The following is an 18960-nucleotide window of genomic DNA, read 5'->3' as shown; positions in this document are numbered from 1 at the left end:
AAGTTCTGGGGGTACTAGTGCCTTACTCCTAAAACATGTGTTTGATTTAAAGTAAACAAACTTTTATTTTCAGTTTTAACATTGATTTTTTTTTAAAAAGACTCGGAGAAAAACTTTGAAGAAGGACAAATATGTTACTTTATTTTGGAATTGTTATTCCATATAGTGTGATATAAAAATAATACTATTACTATTTTGATATAAAAAAAATTTAGCATTGCTAATCTCAAAATTAAAATTCTATCTTGATGTTATAATCTTATAACCAAATAAACTCTAAGTTAGCGTTTGACTATAGATTTTGGATTAGATTTTAAAATCAAATATTTGTTTGGCCATGAAATTTGATGAGATTTTAAAAATTTATTTTCAAAATATTTTCAAGTTTCAGAAACTGTTTCAGATAAGTTTTTGGGAGAAAATTCACTTCCACTCACAAAACTTCAAATTTTTTTCAAGTAAAACGCATGTTCACACACAACTTCAAGTTCCAAAATTACAACTTCAAAAACTCAACATTTTTTAATTTCAAGACCTCAAAATCTATGACCATAGGGAGCTAAAAGTTCTCTCCATTTTCTGGTAAGATACAAATTGATAGACCCCAAGATGGCTATCAAGCTTGCGGATCCGACCTTGTATCAAAATATTGCTTCAAGTACTTTGAAGATGCATGGAAGAAGGATTTGAGGCTTGAAGGGATGCTAAAATGGAAGTACAAGACTCCCCTTGGAAGAATACTTGGAGCATGGAAAAAGAGGCCATTTATGCAAAGGGCCTATTTTTAAAACACAAGCCCACATGCCAAAGAAGACTAAGAAGACCCTTATTTCATTAAGGGTATTTTTGTAATAATTATTATTAGTCTTTATTCTTAACCTAGGATAAATACTACATTATGTCATTTTATTAGGGATAGATTATGTTGATGTAAGAAAAATTGAGTAAGTGCTCTTTGTGAGGATTTTTAGAAATTCCTCTTTCTTTTTATATTTGAACCCTTTGACTACATTGGATGAGTGAATCCAAGTATGAATTCAAGTTTCTATCCTTTCTTGGTTTATTCTAATAGTTAAATGCATATTTGATTGTTAGTTTTAACCTTTCTCTCATAATTCTCCCTTAATTTCTATCTATTTTTATTGTTTGTTAATTTCTTGTTATCTTTGCATTTCTTCCGCTTTCGGTATCGTATCATTTGGTATCAGAGCTTAGTTTAGGTTTGTTTCATCAAATCTAGTCTTGAATTTTGATTCCACTAAAAAAAAAAAAAAAAAAAAAAAAAGAGGTTTTGCAATTCAAAAATCCAAAAATAGTTTTCACTGTGTGTTCTTGTTCGCAGCTGGAAATCGTGAGTATTGTACTGGTGTGGCTGCATTGATAATGTACTATTGGAATTGCTGGGATTCTCGTTAGTTCACAAATGAAAAACTATAGAGAGAGAGAGAGAGAGAGAGAGAGAGAGAGCTTCCGTGTTGGGTGTTTGACACAACAAATTGAATCGTAGCTGGACTAATCATCTTCTTAGTTGATTCGTTAATACATTTAGCTGCTGAGGTAGAATTTTGAAAGCTCATTACCTGGTCCGTTGAGCTCGTTAGCATAATAAAAAAAATCATCTTGTTTTTCACTATTTCGGTCTCATCTATATGCAAATCTATTTGATTTGGTGATTCTTACTGAGAGTTGTTGTTTGAGGTATGAATTTGAGTTGAAATCTAAGTGAACTTTGAGATGCGAAACTGAATTTGGCCTTGAAAACGTGAACCCACCATTGCTGGTTTCTACCTTGCTCGAAAGTTACGTATTTAAAATTTGGCTGTTGTTGAGATCAGCTTGTCATGATAGACTGGGTCTTAAAAAAATTTTTATTGACTAAATACAGAAGCTTGGAAGTGATAAATTTTTGAAAACCTCCATTATTGAACTCTTGAAGAAGCCGGTTTCGAACTAGATTCGAAAAATTGGAGCTAGTGTTTTCGGATTCATTTGTTGGATTGAACATGCTGGAAAAGGACGTTAAACCTAGAGAACGTAATAACCATTGATAGTTGAAAAATTCTAAGAAAACAGTCCGCCATTGACGACTCCATTGAAGCTTCGAGTTCGAACTTTCGGGTTGCCACAAACGAACTTCGATTTGAATGGGTAATATCTTAAAAGAACCGAAATGTCGAGAGGAGTTTCGAACCTGAAATTTGGGGCTGTTTGATTGAGATTTGTGGTGTATTTGGTTGGATTTTAAGCAGTTGCTTACAAAGAAGATGAAGAACGGAACTTGTCTGTCCGTATTTTGCATACATCGGCGTATTTTGCGTAATGGACACTCATTAAATAATTTTCAAGTCCAATTCTTGTAAATTTTGGTTGCTGCCCAGAATTTTATATTTAATTGTTTGCTTCCCTGCTTTATTTGGTTTCAATTAGTAATTGTTCCTATTAGTGTCATCTAGTTAATTGTGTACGTATTTCTTTCGTGCTAATTCTTTTTGTACTTTTTCTCATTTTATTTTGTTGATACTTCTTTGGCTCTTGTCTGTTTCTTTTACTAGTCCGATTCCTTGTGTCAGATAAACTCCACTCTGGACCGATACTTGGAGCTTATTCAAAGGACGGTTGAAGTTATGGTTCTTGAGATTGGGGATCTAGGCTATTTGTGCGAAAAGGCTTGAGTGGTGAGATCAATTGAATGATGTCACAAAATCCATCAGCCTTTGAGTGATACACGAGCGAAAATTGAGTGAAATTGATTGAGCCGCATATAAAGGTAAGGGTGTGATTATGAGGTCCTTCTTTTATGCTAACCACTTTTTTTTTTTTGTTTTAAGATGACTTCAATAGGTACAAGGAGTTATATGGGAGGGATGGATGGCTATGGTGTTGAAGTTAGTAGGAGAAGTTCTTCACACACTAGCACAACTAAGAAGAGCTCTTTTGGATACATTAGTGATAGGTGTCTTGGCCATGATGAAGCTTTGAGGTATATTCCTTCTTGCAACTCTCATACTAGTGGAGTATCATATGAATATTGTTATGATAAGTTGAATGAGAGTCCTCAAGATGTAAAGGGAATTGATGTGAAAGAAGGGATTTGTAGATTTGAGGTGGCTATCAACTATCAAAGGGGATATACTATTGAGGTGGGAAGAAACATATCGGAAAATCTTATTAGTCCTGCGCGGTTGTGAAAGGGTTGGGGCTACGTTGTTATCAAATGACTACTCCAAAGTTCTTCAATAGGACACGAATCAATGAAGTGGTGGAGAATGTACATATTAGTAAAGGGAAATATTATTATGATTGGCCAACTTGTTATTGATTGGCCAACTTGTTATGTGTTTCCTTTGACCACTTGTGATCTATGCTTAGGGTCTCCTTGGTATGAAAGTGGTCATGATCTTTTTTATGAATATGTGCGTAGAAGATTCATGTTTCATACTCAAAGGGTTTTTTTTCAACTTCTCTTTAAGGAATTGCCTATTGAAAAACCACAAAGGAGTAAGCTTGTGGAAGCCTACCAAGAAGAGAGGAGAAATGTTTCATCTTATTCGACTCCAAGTAGAAGTTGCTATCAGTCCTCACATGATAACATATCAAAAAGTCCTATAAGTTCAAGAAGTCATGAAATTAATGAAACAAGTGTTGTCTTGATAATACTCAAGAAGTGAGCTCTAAGTCTTGTGATCAATCCAAAATAAAGAGGTCAAAGAAGTCAAAAGATAGATCTCTAAGTCCAATGCTTGAAATTGATTTGAAGGGTCATCCTACCCTTCAAAGGGCATCCTTGGAGTACACCCTAACTTCTCTAAAGATGAGAGACAAAAGATTGAGAGGAGTGAGGGAGAGAAAAGTCTCAACTTAAGATAGGAAAAGTGAGAGAATGTGTGGAGTGATGTGAGAAAGTTGCCACAAACTATTTCTAATTCTAACAATTTCAATCTTTCTTCTCCTATTTGTGATGTATCTTGTGTAGGTACTTTTGGAAGTAAATAATTGTTGGAGGATCCAAAGGGAAGTGCCCCTAAAGAAGCCAAAATTTTCCCATGCTTGAAAGATAAAATGGAGGCCAAAACCATTTCTTCAATTGGCCAAGTGAACTTGAAATTGGAAAGTCAAGGTAAACAAGATCCTTTTCTTGAGCCTCAAGGTAAAATAGTTATCCCTAATAGTTCAAGTGTTTATAATGTTATTAATGAAAGTGCTCATACATTAGTTGGTCCTTTTGATGACTGAATTGAATCTTCTTACAAGATTAATTTATGTCCAACTAGTGTTGTCGCTTGTGATATGAATGCAATGTCATGTGATAAGAGTGCTCATACACTAGCTGATCCTTTTAATGACCGAATTGATTCTTCTAGAAAGATTAATTTGTGTCCACTTAGTGTTGACACTTGTGAAAAGAATGGTAATATTGTTGACACCTTGAATGTGAGTGGTGACTTGTCTTTGTGTAATCTTGATAATTCTTCTTGTTGCATTATGAAACAAAGTGATTGTTATGAGCATCCACTAGTTGATCTCAATTGTGTAGCTAATGAAGTTATTTATTGTGAGCTTGTGAAGCTACAAACTAGTTGATAAGAAATGATATGTTTTGATGACATGACAAACCCTAAGGAACCAAATACAATTAGGTTCACCTGTCTAAACTTGGTTAACCTTATGATATCTCATGTGATGCTTTTTTAACATGCTCCTTGAAGGATCAGATGCCTGTGGGATTTGCTCATCTATGAGAGACCAGATATGTTGATTCAGAAGGACCAGGTGGGATCAGGTCTCCAGCCTCCTCAGCCAACAATGCAGCTGTAGAGCTATGCGACAGTGTATCTAGTACTTACAACTTGTTCGAAGAACAGATGAGGAACCAGGTTCCTTTAGATAAAGGTCCTGGTCACTGAAGTTGGAAGTCCAAATCCATAACTGTAAAGCGTGCTGCTGAAAATTACAATGCAACTGTACAATAGTACCTCAGCAAGGCCGATTAATTAACGGTCTACATTTCATTAGTGGTCATCTCTACTCTCTCTCTCTCCCCGTGCATATAAAGACATCATCTTCCAAGAGAAGACTTATTCTTGCACAATCCAAAATGTAGATCTCAAGTGCAAGTCTCCACTCTCCAAAGGGTGTACAAGAACAGGGCATTAGCAGATCCAACGACATGTTCTCTACAATTGAAGATGTGTTGAGTTATAGGATTGTTAGCTATTTTGTTCTTTTGTGCTTAAACTGTAAACCTACTCTTCCATAAAAAGAAGTTGTTTTTAGGTGTTCTAAATTCTCAAGATTGCTTCCACAAGCTCTTGAGTGGTACACTAGGCTAGAGTTAGCTTAGTTGTATTAGTGTGTGGCTAGAGTTAGTCATTGTGGTGAATTCTCAAAGGGTGCCTTTGAGTGGTACACTAGGCTGGAGTAAGTCTACGTATATTAGTTGCTTGTCTAGGGATAGTCAAGTGTGATGGTTGCATAATCGTTATTGTAAGGGTGAGGGGTTATGAGAGTTAACTTCTAGCTTGCAATAGTGTTGTAACCTGAGTTTGCTTGGTCAGTAGAGTTGAAATCCTACTGGGTTAGATCGTGGTTTTGAATCCCTTGAGCAAGGAATTTTTCACATAAAAACCTTGTGTTGATTTTTGTACTGCACTGCATAAGGAAACTGGTACACAACCAGGTCTCTCATATACTGTTTGGTGGACGCACAACCTCTAACACTAGTGACGTGGAATTTAAGAACGTTAGTGAGCTTGAAAGTGCTTCCTTGAGTAATTGTTTAATTCATGATCCTATTGCTACAATTTCTTATAGAAACACTATTCTTGTTGCTAACTTGATAGAGGATGATTGTCTTTTTGCAAGTGAATTTAGTTGTCTTGATTCCTTATCTTGTAAAGGCATGAACTCTAGTTGTGCAAGTAACTTTGAGTTGAGTTTGAAGAATGCAAGTGCAATGTCATGTGTTGGCAAGAGTAGAAAGGATACTTTGCTTGAAAAGAAAGAAAACATGATCAAAATTCTGTCTTTTTTCTATTTCATGAATTCCATTAAGAACATAGGTTTGGATGAAGATTATGCTAACTATCCCCTTGTTGATGTGGACCTTTCTCTCTTGAAAAGGATGATCCTTTGGTTGAGGAAGAATTTGATTTGCTTGATTATTTGAGAAACCCAACTAAAGATTATTCTTACAATGTTGGCATAGATAGTCACTCTTTTTATGACTCTCCGCCTTTGTTTGATGAAGATAAAAATGAACTGCTTGATTCTTGCGGTCTCTTGAATTATGGCATTCTTGATTCAAGTGGTGGTTCATGTCATGACGAAAATGTTTGTCTTTTGAAAGAAGGTAACACTCTCTTAGAACATGATACTCCTTTAAATTGTCCTAATCTTAATCTTGTGCTTAATTTTGATGAATCCAAAAGTGAGCTAATTTTGACTAATCCAAAAATGAGATTGAAAATGTGGGCATTATTGATGAGTTTATATTAAGTGAAACCTTTCTTTTTGACTTATTTGCACTTGGTGAAAATAGTGTTTTAAAATATGAAAAGTGCATGATTGTGAGAATGTATTTTCGTGCAGAGTTGCTTGAAGATTCTACATGTTTGGATATTAGCTAACTCATGATATGTTTGATGAAAGCTAGTCATGTAAGAGGAAATCCTTCAAGAGTGATGAAGGATTCTTAAAGGAGGAGAGACAGTTGAGGGTCAAGAGAAGTGAATTAAGAGACATTAGCTCTAATATCAATTTCTTTACTTACTCTATCCCCGATTTTGAATATACCTTTGGAATGGACTATGCTAGAGTTTCTAACCTAGAGAGCAAGAAGAATCCATATGAAGCTTGGCATGGCATAAATGAGCTTAAAAATATAACCTTTTCTTGTGATTATTTGATAAGTCCAAGTGCATTTGTGTTTTGATGATTGTTAAACTATTTTCAGAACTAGATAAAGACCTGATCTACAACCTACTCTCTATGCACCTTGCACCGTCAGTAGGGAACAACTGTAAAGCTGAGCCGCTTACTGCACACAAGTAAAGTTGTGATTTGGCCCATGCTTTAGGTCAAAGTGAATGAGTGGTCTCTATCCATCCCACATGCTCCCACCATATATACAACATGTTGGCAACGTATTGAGTAGACTTGAAAAACCTAATGTAAATTGTGCAAAATCTGCCGACGTAAGTTTCTCAAGATCTCTCTCGAACAAAGCGATCTCCAGGCTAAAGAACCTGATCCAGACACAAGATATTGTCTATGTTCTTTAAGTTTTTGTAGGTTTTTATTCCTTTGTGCTTAAATTGTAAACCTACTCTTCCATAAAAAAGAAGCTGTTTGTAGGTGTTCTAAATTCTCAAGGTTGCTTCCACAAGCTCTTGAGTGGTACACTAGGCTAGAGTTAGCTTAGTTGTATTAGTGTGTGGCTAGAGTTAGTCACTGTGGTGAATTCTCAAAGGGTGCCTTTGAGTGGTACACTAGGCTGGAGTGAGTCTAGGTGTATTAGTGTGCTTGGCTAGGGGTAGTCAAGTGTGAGGGTTGCATAAGTGTTATTGTAAGGGTGAGGGGTTATGGGAGTTAACTTCTAGCTTGAAATAGAGTTGTAACCTGAGTTTCTTGGTTAGTGGAGTTGAAATGCTACTGGGGTAGGTCGTGATTTTTAATCCCTTGGGCAAGAAGTTTTCCACGGTAAAATCATGCCTTCTTTACTTATTGCACTACATAAGGGGACTGGTACACAACCATGTCCCTCATACATTATTTTTTGTGGACGCATAACCATTAACAATTGGTATCAGAGCGGGTTCTTTCTAAAAGGTTAACACCTAGAAAGGATCTCTTCATGGCTAGCTCACTAAACCAAAAGAAGGGAGAATCTACCTCAAGACCCTCAAGCTTCAGTGCTGAACATTATGAATGGTGGAAAGTTAGAACGCAAAACTTCAGCACTGGTAAAGATAAAGATCTGTGGGACATGATCTATTATGGTTCTCATATCCCCAAACTAAATGGCGTTACTCTGCAAAAAGATCAAGAAACCAAAAGGATTCTTCTTCAAAGCATTGGATCAGGGGAGTACAATCTAGTTTCCTCTTGTGAAATAACAAAGGACATCTGGGACGCTCTCAAAGGTGTACATGATGGAGTCGACAAAATCAGTACAAAGCTTGATCTTCTCAAAATGAAGGGTAGTAAGACCACTCAAGATCGAGAAACGGATGATATGGTCGTTAGTATCATAGATCTACAAGAGCAAGCTGAGGAAGTTACTAAAGAAAATCCTTTTCTAAATAGCCACATCAAAGAACTGTTGAATACATCATGTAGAGGGAAAGATACTGCCAAGCAAAAGTCAAGAGAGGAGGAATCTGGTCTTGGAAAGAAAAGGAAGAGTTACCTGAATTAAAAGAAGAAAGCTCAATTCACACTGTTTTTCACTCTAAGGGATCCAATCGAATGCGGGTTCCCAAACAGAGTCAGTAAGTCAGCCAGAAGACTTAGGTAAGGAAAGAACAGTCAGAAGATATCTTTGCTCAAAGTCCTTTTGAAAATTTAAAAAAAAAATGTGTCACCTCACTCAAGGAACTCTAAGGAAAAGGTGTGTCCTTTAAATATATATATATAAAACACCTTCCAATGATATTGAAATTAGTTGCTACTGAAAAAGAGATAGTCTGATCGAACGAAGCTTTTCACATTCTAAATGATAGTGACTAAAGATAAGTATACTCTCATATCACTCTCAGGACAACATAAGTATTGGAGACATTGCATACTTTCGAAGTTTCTTGCTGCTTCAAAAAACTGTCAAGGAACCTAGTTCTTGTGACTCAGGTTAGTAGTCTTTCCAATGCCTACATATGTGTGTTAAACTGCTAACATGTCATGTCACTAAAAATGTTCCTGGCCAAAATCTTGAGCCCAAACGTTACATCTTTCTTGGACCGACCTGGTCTGTGAGAAACCTCATGTATTAACCAATCAAAGTTGGTTCTTTGTCTCAAATATTCAAGGCTACTGTTTCTGTCTCGCTCTTTCTAAATCCCTCTTCTCTGTTCACTTTGTTAGTGTAACATTCACAAACTCGAATCTCTCTTCTTCCTCTAAAAAACTTGGCCGAGATTAATCATGTTTAAAAATGAGTCCACCTCTTAAGCTATCTCAATAATAAAATTCCTCCCCTCACTTTTTAAAAACACATCCTCAAATCCCATTCCATTTGGAAAATCAGTTTCAGATGGAAGTGGTTAAGCAATTTCAGTCTCCAAATTCCTCCAAACCACTGAGGAAGGAAACGCAAGGTATGATGAAGTGGAAGTTTCAAGCAACATCATGAGCTCTGAGGGGTTAAATACCAATATCCAAAAGCCTGTTGCTGAAAAGGCAAATTGTGAGGACATAGAGGACTCAGAAAATGAAGGTACCACTAAGGAGAATGAAGTTGGTGCAAAAATCTTAGGTAATCCTAATTCCTTTGGTTGTGAAAAAGGAGAACTCCAGATTAATTATAGATAGTAACCTATCGGAGAAAAGAGTGGAATCATCTAATATACTGGTAAGTGAAAAAAGAAATAGTGGTCAGGTTTGATGATGCCATGCAGGCTGAGGTGGACAGTGAAAAGGTTCAAGGGAAAGAAGAAAGTACAGGGGATGTGCAGGAGGGACCTGGTCTCTCAACACAAGGAGTGTTCGAATCATTTGTACTTCTGACTACTCCCACCGTGGTTGAGATTCCAAACCCCTCTAAAGTAATTAGAGATGCTATGCTTGCTGTTTTGCACTTAAGAGGACCATCTTCGGAGAAGGAAAGGTCTGATAACTCTTCGGAGGAAGTAGACTCTGATGGTGATATCATTCTAAGTATCGTAGTCAAGAGATCCTCTGACCCAGCAACTCCAAGAAGTGGGAAAGTCAGGAAACATGTTACTTATAAAGCTCTAAACACTAGGCAAAGGAGAAAAGCTAGGCTTGAGTCCGTCCTAAAGGCAAACAAAGAAAAATTGGTGGACAAGAAGAAAGGAAGATTTGGGAAGAACGGCTTGAGAGATGAGGAGATGCCATCGTCTTCGGATGTGGTGACAATTCCTGATAAAGAAGAGGAACCTAAACAACTATCTCTTGAGAAAAGGTTATCTAAAAGGAAAAGAAGAAAAAAGAGGAAAAAGGGTTATCAAGGAAGATACCCCTACTAATAGAAATGAGTAAGTTGTCAAGAAAAAGAGTACACCTTGACAACCCAAAAGAAAAGGGAGCAAACTAAGAAAGGAATGAGGTTGCTCTAAGAAAAGGAGAAGGTTACAGGACTTAGATAAAGAAAGGGAAAAATACTCTAATGAATCAAAAGGTGCTGCTGGGAAGAGTATTTGATCATGACATCTCTGACAAGCATGGAATGACGGAACTTCTAGAGATTGTAAAATTCCAGAAAAGGGAATCTGTTTGTTGCTCCAGCTTTAATTCCTCAATCTCTATCAGTTCACTCATACCGCCACCGTCTGACCATTACTCGAACCCACATAGTAGCCTATCACATAACCATAATTCTCATATGCTAACTGAATCACATCTGAAGGTAATAGTAGTCCACAACTCTATCCGTTATGGTTCCTTAACGCTTACCTCTCTAAGCTGAACACTCTCTAAATCGAGCGTATTACACAAACAGTCTCACTAATATCCTCATGGATCTCATTGAAACGTCCTTGCCTGAATTACGTTACTCAATTCTGAAATGTATACCGAACTTAACTCAGTTAACCTATCATCGTCTATTCTATCATTTAAAGTACCCATGTTTAATAATCCCTTACTCAAATCCTCAACGTTATTAGTCCTCGAAGAATCGCCTCTTACCTCAATTATCGAATCTGAATACCTCTAACTACTTGCACGACTATCCCTTTTTATTCAATCACCCAAGCTGAGTAATAACACACTAGTAGAGGGATCTAGCCAATAACACAATGAATGCAAGGTTCCTATCCTCAGTCCACAATTAAACTCTATTAGTCTATGACATAACCGAACATACAACCCATCCATAAACTCTTAAGCCCATTCTACCTTGTACACTGCAACCAAACTCCCACATCACTAATTCTTGCTTCAACGATTTCCTTTATGCCCTTAACCTCGTAGGCGCCCATCAACCTCCTTGGTCACACCCTTTACTGTACATCATGATATAATGTTCCCGCAATCTAACACGGCTCAAGTACCCATATTATCTCACCTCGAGTTTTACGACCCTTAATTCCCTGAACCCAATAGCAAGATGTCCCATTGAAACCCTTCAATTCTCGTATTTCATTTCAAATCACTTTTATCACTATTAACCAAAAAACGCTCAAATCCACTCGATCCTCTAAACTAATCATCCATTTAAGCCCAACAAACCACAAAACAAAAACAATACTTCTCCTCCCATCTAAGTGAACACCCGATAAGTCCTCAAGTCATTAACTTATCACATTTGCCCATATTTGAAGCCATTTCCATCAGTCGTTTACTAACTCCACAAAGCCTACAACCCAATCAAACTTACCGATCAAACGATGTGCCCGTAGCATTCACTTAATAACCGAGTAGTCCTTTAGCATTAACTAACTTATATCAAGAATAACCTTAGCACCAGTCGTAACCTTATCCTGAAGACCATGTCAGATACCAATTTTTCCCTTTCGAATCTCTCGAAAGGTACTCATGCCCGAGATGTTCTACGAAGTCTCACTTCGCTACGCGCTTTCCACCAAAGTCTTCCTTTAGGTCCTTATTGTTAACTTCTTTTCTTTATTACACGCGATCACAATACGTTTTCCACATTTGACGTCATCATCGAACTTACACTTGTTTTCATATACTAAAGTCTAATACTCTACCGTTACTGAATCGTCAACCGCCATTGGTTCGCCAGCGTCACGCGCACCATCATAAAGCCTTGACGAAGCTAAATTCAAACCGATCGTATCATCGAGCAACCCACTGTCGTTAAGCCATAAATGTACTTTGTCACTTCCGAGCAACTCAACGCTGGAACATAAAGACCCTGTAACCCTCTAAACTATCTTCCAATTCCTCACGAACTTCCACAATAAACGAGTCTAATCGCAACTCCACACGGCAACCGAGTCTAGTCGTAACTCCACACAATCGAAACCTCAGGCCATAACTAGTAACTGAACTGAATCACACGTCCGAATCAGGATAACACATCTCGTGCCATTCCACAACACGTCATAGATCGATCGTTCGCATAAGAATTTGAGGATGGATTTTCATCTTCCGAATATGATCAAGATAAAAAGGTCCAGATACCAATTGGAATCGACTAGATACCAATTGGAATAAAGTCGCATGAGAGAATGAAAGAATTCGAAGTTTCCTAAATGTCTTATAGCCTATTGCAGATAAGTACGGAGCTCATCATACTGATCTATGAGACTCTACTAGACATGCTCTTGTATTATAAAGCGGGTAACCTAGGGCTCTGATACCAACTTGCCACGACCCAATTTGGCTAAGCCATGCGGGCACTTACCTTTTTCACCTCGGTAAGCGAACCCTCAACCCATCGATAATAAAAGCTTAAATAAATAAATCAATTAAGCGAAAGAGAATAAGTCACATAAGTCTTACGATAATAATATAGAAGAAAGTGCGGAAATAAGAGATACACCTAGGGTCTGGTCTAATACATACAAGAGCATCTAGCTAATAATATACAAGTCTTGAAATATAATAATACATCATGTCTGTATATGTCTCACAATGGAAAAGTAAGATATATATAAGAGGAGTCTTCAAGGCAGCGAACGTCTCGTGCTCACCCTGGAAACTCAAAGTAGATCTCGGAGCGATTGTTAGCCACGAGAAACAAAAGTAGATCCAACCTGAAACTCTGCACTCATAAAAGAATGCAGGAAGTGTAGGTTAGGACAAAACCACAGTACTGGTAGGTATCATCGGCCGACTAAGTATAGCTGACATAATTCAAACAATAAAGCAGGATAGTCAGATAAATCAACAAGTATAAGTCCAACACAAATCAGAACCAAGTATCCGTCATCACTTAGTTGGAAGCATCTAAACCCAAGTGTACCAAGTCTCAATATATCCAATCCGAAACTAACGCAAGTAAATCACCAGATCATCACAATATAAGCCGTAATGCAATGCAATGTAATAATGTGAGAATACAAATGCAATGCAATGTTGTGTACACATGTACTCCGGAAGGAAGTATTGACGTCCCGGTAGCACAACCCATGGGGGACCCACGAAGTTTATGTACTCACTCAATCCATGATTCCGGGACAGTCATCGGTCATCGGACTCTCACATCACTCCACACAATCCATGATTCTAGGACAACCATCGGACATCAAACTACTCGCATCACTCGCATACAATCCACGATTCCGGGACAACCATCGGATATCGGACAACTCACATCACTCTCATGCAAACTGATCTCAGCTCATCACAGTGATATCAACAATGTACCAACAACATATCATGAGAGATGTGAATGCATGCGATGTATAAGTCAACATGAATAATCAGATCAATATCACAAGTACCAAACATGGGTACGCCAATAACATCATGAAAGACTATGCGAGTCATATAGAACACTATCCTCATAATCAATGCCAATAAGTGAGGCATCAAAATATCATGAACAAGATATATCAATAGTCACTGATATCTACTATCACTATGCGACATCAAGCCCACAACAATAGAACAATTTGAATCACAACACAAATGGGTGACTAGCCCCAATCACACAATAGGGCCCAACCTAATACAATATCCAGTCCAACTTCATACCCGAAGGTTTACATGCTTTCTCCGACAATATAATCTAAATATATGCTTCGCTATACGAAGTCTCACCAAAGGTAAGTCATAACCTACCAGGATGGCCGAATAGCAAAATACCAACAATCACTTCTTAGCTTTCCTATCTTGGCATATTTGAAATCAAGATCAGAAATCATGAATATCGATACCTATCTTGCTATCATTCAAATTAGGTCAAAACCCAACCTTATAATTTGGGGAAACGGGGCTCACAAGGTCAAAACGGGAAATTCGAGGGTAAAATATCCAATAAAACACCAGGTGATCAAAACCCATCAACTAATTGCTAAATTAACTCAAGGATCCACCCAATTTCGAAATTCAAAAAAAAACCCCAATTTTGGGTATAAACCCTAACTCTTAGATTCAAGAATTCAACCCTAACAATGGGAGATATATGATTAACAACCTTAGATATATCATAATCTAGCATAAACCCAATCAATTTCATAATTAAAAGCCTAGATAGAAAATCTATCAAACCCACTTTTAATCTTCCATTACTAATGAACTAACAAGGAAAAGGGATTCTAGGATGATTAGGAATAATGAATTAGCAAGAAGGTTAGGAGGACTTACCATCAAGAATCCTCTAGAATTGCTCCCAATATGAGCCACTTTCGGAATAACAATGAATGAAAAGACTTGGGGTTTTATATCATTAAATACCCTAGTCACGCCGATCCTTTCGCTTCCGCGGTCACTCGTGCCACTTCAATGGCTCCCGCCTCGGCGGTCATGTTTAAATGGCACGGCCTTCAAGGCAAATAGGCGCTATATAGCGGTGCGTTGTCGCGGTGCTGGTGTCGCCAAAGCGGGCACCAGACACCGGAAAACCATTCTAATTTCCACAACTCAACCCGAATTTCTGACTAAATCCCGAGGACATCTGCTCACAACCCATATGCACAGACACACATAAAAATACGCTACGAATGCGCTCGTGGCCTCAAAATTCCCAATGGAGGTCTCGTTGACCGAGTCAATCCCTGATACCTTAATTCCAACTTCCCAATCCAAGTTTCAAAATGCATCCGAGTGCATTGGGAACCGAACCAGATATACACACAAATTCTAAACGACCATCCGGACCTCTCGGGATCGATGGATTTCCGAAAAAGGTCAGTTTATCCAAAAGTCAACTTTGAGTCAAGTCTTTTTCGCTTAAAGCCCAACTTTCACAAAAATTCACCCGAATCAAATCTAAATACCTCGAGAAGCGTGTCAAAGGTCCCCTCGAGTCCAAAGTTCCCTAACCAAGCTCGGGAAAGGGGTCAAAAGTGCTGAAAATGCAATAACGACCAAACGGGTCATTACATCAGATACCAATTAAATAATAGCTCGTCCACGAGTGATAAGGAAGAGAGGACGAAAAAATGCTCGAATCGGCAATAACTTAACATATCGACCTTCTCACATCGGTCTTCTTCTTACAGGGAAGATTCTCATCGAACAAAACTGAATCCCAACGAATGATACATAAACCACCAGAACGGTACTTCTTCAACACAGAAACATGGAAAATCGGATGAATATTCGACGTATGCGTGGAAAAAACTAACTCATAGAATAAGGGTCCGACAACGGGTAGTCTCAAATAAGACCAAGCACCTGGGCTAACTTACCAGTCACAACTCTCTAAACTTAGATCAAGCTTCAATTCTCATATCTCCATATTTGGATTTCCCTCGCAACTGATCCTCGAATAAACGAATCGCTTTACTCGAATTCTCGATTTGGATAAAAAACCCAACTCGAACGCAATCGAAAGTGCCCCACAACTACTTCCCTAACCAATGCGATCCTCAAAAACATGGTCATAACCATAGCCCGTTCGAATCGATGAAATACTCTGATTCCACTAACCTTTCCTTCGCACTTACTAGAGTCGTTTCTCGTACCGCGATTCCTTAGAAACACATGAAAACACATATATACCAAAATTCTAAACTCATAACTTACACTCGCCAGAAAGAATCCTTAATTCATCTGCCATCTCTACGCAATTCCATCAAAAACTGATCTTACCGACAACCAACTTGGCTAATTCCAAATCTTCTTAAACCTTCAAATCATAATGCAGGAACCATACCACTGAATATCTCGTCGAGCAAAAAACTGATCACTATAGAGACCTCACGCACAACAGTTCCTCCTCAAATCAGTACTAGGCTCATTGTATACTTTTATTCTGTCTCGAATAACTGTTCTCAGAAAGTATCATCAAATCCACTCGAAAACCCTGACAAAGCTTGGTAAATCTATCATACGTCAAATCTGCTGAAACACTTCAAATCTTTAAATATCTTCCTGGAAGTGCAATCAAAGACCTTTAAGCTTAACTCGAACAACGCTAACCTTGAGTGAATGTACAACTCTCGAATATCACCAATAGTCATTAGAATTGACTCCGAATTTTGAAACCGATCATAGCCATATCACGCATAACAAATTCTGTATATCACTTTCGACTTCACAAGTTGAGTCCTATCCAAGTTATCAACTTAGTACCGAAGAACTATACCTTACGATTTCAAACTTCATGTTTCTTAACCTTTATCGATATGTAAATCCGATACAATCCCGAACTTTTTGACACGAAACCTGAAGCCTCATATAGTAATTATATAACCATTGAACCTCTCATAGTATCACCTCGATATGCTAGCAAATTCTCCTAAAGTATCCAATCTTACACTGCCGCTTAAAATCTCACGCAATTACCCCTAAGTCCTTAATAACCAAAAGCTCTTACTCAAACTGTCCCGTCAATATTACTTGCAATCATACTATATTACCACGAGCAGGGTCTCACCTTGAACATATATTCCAGCATAACATAATAGGTATTCCATAATCCTTTCTCTTAAAGCACACTGACTCATTCACTGTAGAATGTTACGAACTTTTCCAACGGTGTACCACCACGCCACTTCTTATAAATCTCAATATGTCAGTTCACTGAATACTCTTATTATTAGCTGCTGATCGCGAATCTTACGAAATTTTCCTCATTTCACTTAGTCCATCTATAGACTTCCTTCCTTAAGCTCACGTAATTATCACAGCTCATCCGAATATGAAAGACAACGATGCCACAATCTAAATAGATTCAGGTAATCCTAAGATGTACCTCATTCTTGCCGGCTCTCGATCAGCTATACCTTTTCTTGACTCTTCAATTCCTCAATCTCTATCAGTTCACTTATACCGCCATCGTCTAACCATTACTCGAACCCACTCAGTAGTCTATCACATAACCATAAGTCTTATACGCTGACTGAATCACATCTGAAGGTGGCCACAACTCTATCCGTTATGGTTCATTAACGCGTACCACTCTAAGCTGAACACTCTCTAAATTTAGCGTATTACACAAACAGTCTCACTAATATCCTCATGGATCTAACTGAAACGTCCTTACCTGAATTGCCTTACTCAATTTTGAAATGTATACCGAACTTAATTCAGTTAACACATCATCGTCTATTCTATCATTTCAAGTACCTATGTTTAATAATCCCTTACTCAAATCCTTAACGTTATTAGTTCTCGAAGAATCGCCTCTTACCTCAATTATCGAATATGAATACCTCTACCTACTTGCACGACTATCCCTTTTTATTCAATCACCCAAGCTGATTAATAACACACTAGTAGAGGGATCTAGCCAATAACACAATGAATACAAAGTTCCTATCCTCAGTCCACAATTAAACTCTATTAGTCTATGACATAACCGAACATGCAACCCATCCATAAACTCTTAAGCCACTCTACCCTGTACACTACAACCAAACTCCCACATCACTAACTCTTGCTTCAACGATTTCCTTTATGCCCTTAACCTCGTAGGCACCCATCAACCTTCTCGGTCACACCCCTTACTGTACAACATGATATAATGTTCCCGCAATCCAACACGGCTCAAGTACCCATATTATCTCACCTCGAGTCTTACGACCCTTAATTCCCTGAACCCGATAGCAAGATGTCCCATTGAAACCCTTCAATTCTCGTATTTCATTTCAAATCACTTTTGTCACTATTAACCAAAAAACACTCAAATCCACTCGATCCTCTAAACTAATCATCCATTTAAGCCCAACAAACCACAAAACAAAATCAATACTTCTCCTCCCATCTAAGTGAACACCCGATAAGTCCTCAAGTCATTAGTTTATCACATTTGCCCATATTTGAAGCCATTTCCATCAGTCGTTTACTAACTCCACAAAGCCTACAACCCAATCAAACTTACCGATCAAAAGATGTGCCCATTCACTTAATAACCGAGTAGTCCTTTAACATTGACTAACTTATATCAAGAATAACCTTAGCACCAGTCGCAACCTCATCCTGACGACCATGTCAGATACTAATTTTTCCCTTAGGTGATCAACACCCATCAACTAATTGCTAAATTAACTCAAGGACCCACCCAATTTTGAAATTCAAGCAAAACCCCCAATTTTGGGTATAAAACCTAAATCTTAGATTCAAGAATTCAACCTTAACAATAGGAGATATATGATTAATAACCTTAGATACATCATAATCTAGCATAAACCTAATATATTTCATCATTAAAAAGCCTAGATAGAAAATCCATCAAACCCACTTTTAATCTTCCATTACTAATGAACTAACAAGGAAAAAGGATTCTAAGATGATTAGGAATAATGAATTAGCAAGAAGGTTAGGAGGAGTTACGACCAAGAATCTTCTCCAAGAATCCTCTAGAATTGCTCCCAATATGAGCCACTTTCGGAATAACCATGAATGAAAAGACTTGGGGTTTTATATCATTAAATACCCCAGTCACTACCCGATCACCGCTTCCGCGGTCACTCAGACCGCTTCAGCGGCGCCGCCCCAGCGGTCATGCCTAAATGGCACGAAAGCCGGCTTGGGCCACAAGGGTGACCGCTATAGGGGTACCGTCGCCGTCTTGTGCGCCAAAGCGGCAACAAAGACACCGTAAAACCATTCTAATTTACACAACTAAACCCGAATTTTCGACTAACTCCCGAAGACATCTGCTCACAACTCATATGCATAGACACATATAAAAACACACTACAA

This window comes from Lycium ferocissimum, chromosome 8 (genome assembly GCF_029784015.1).
Source record: "Lycium ferocissimum isolate CSIRO_LF1 chromosome 8, AGI_CSIRO_Lferr_CH_V1, whole genome shotgun sequence".
NCBI classification, from domain to species: domain Eukaryota; kingdom Viridiplantae; phylum Streptophyta; class Magnoliopsida; order Solanales; family Solanaceae; genus Lycium; species Lycium ferocissimum.
The sequence above is the reverse complement of the archived record's forward strand: the minus strand, read 5'-3'. Positions refer to the sequence as shown.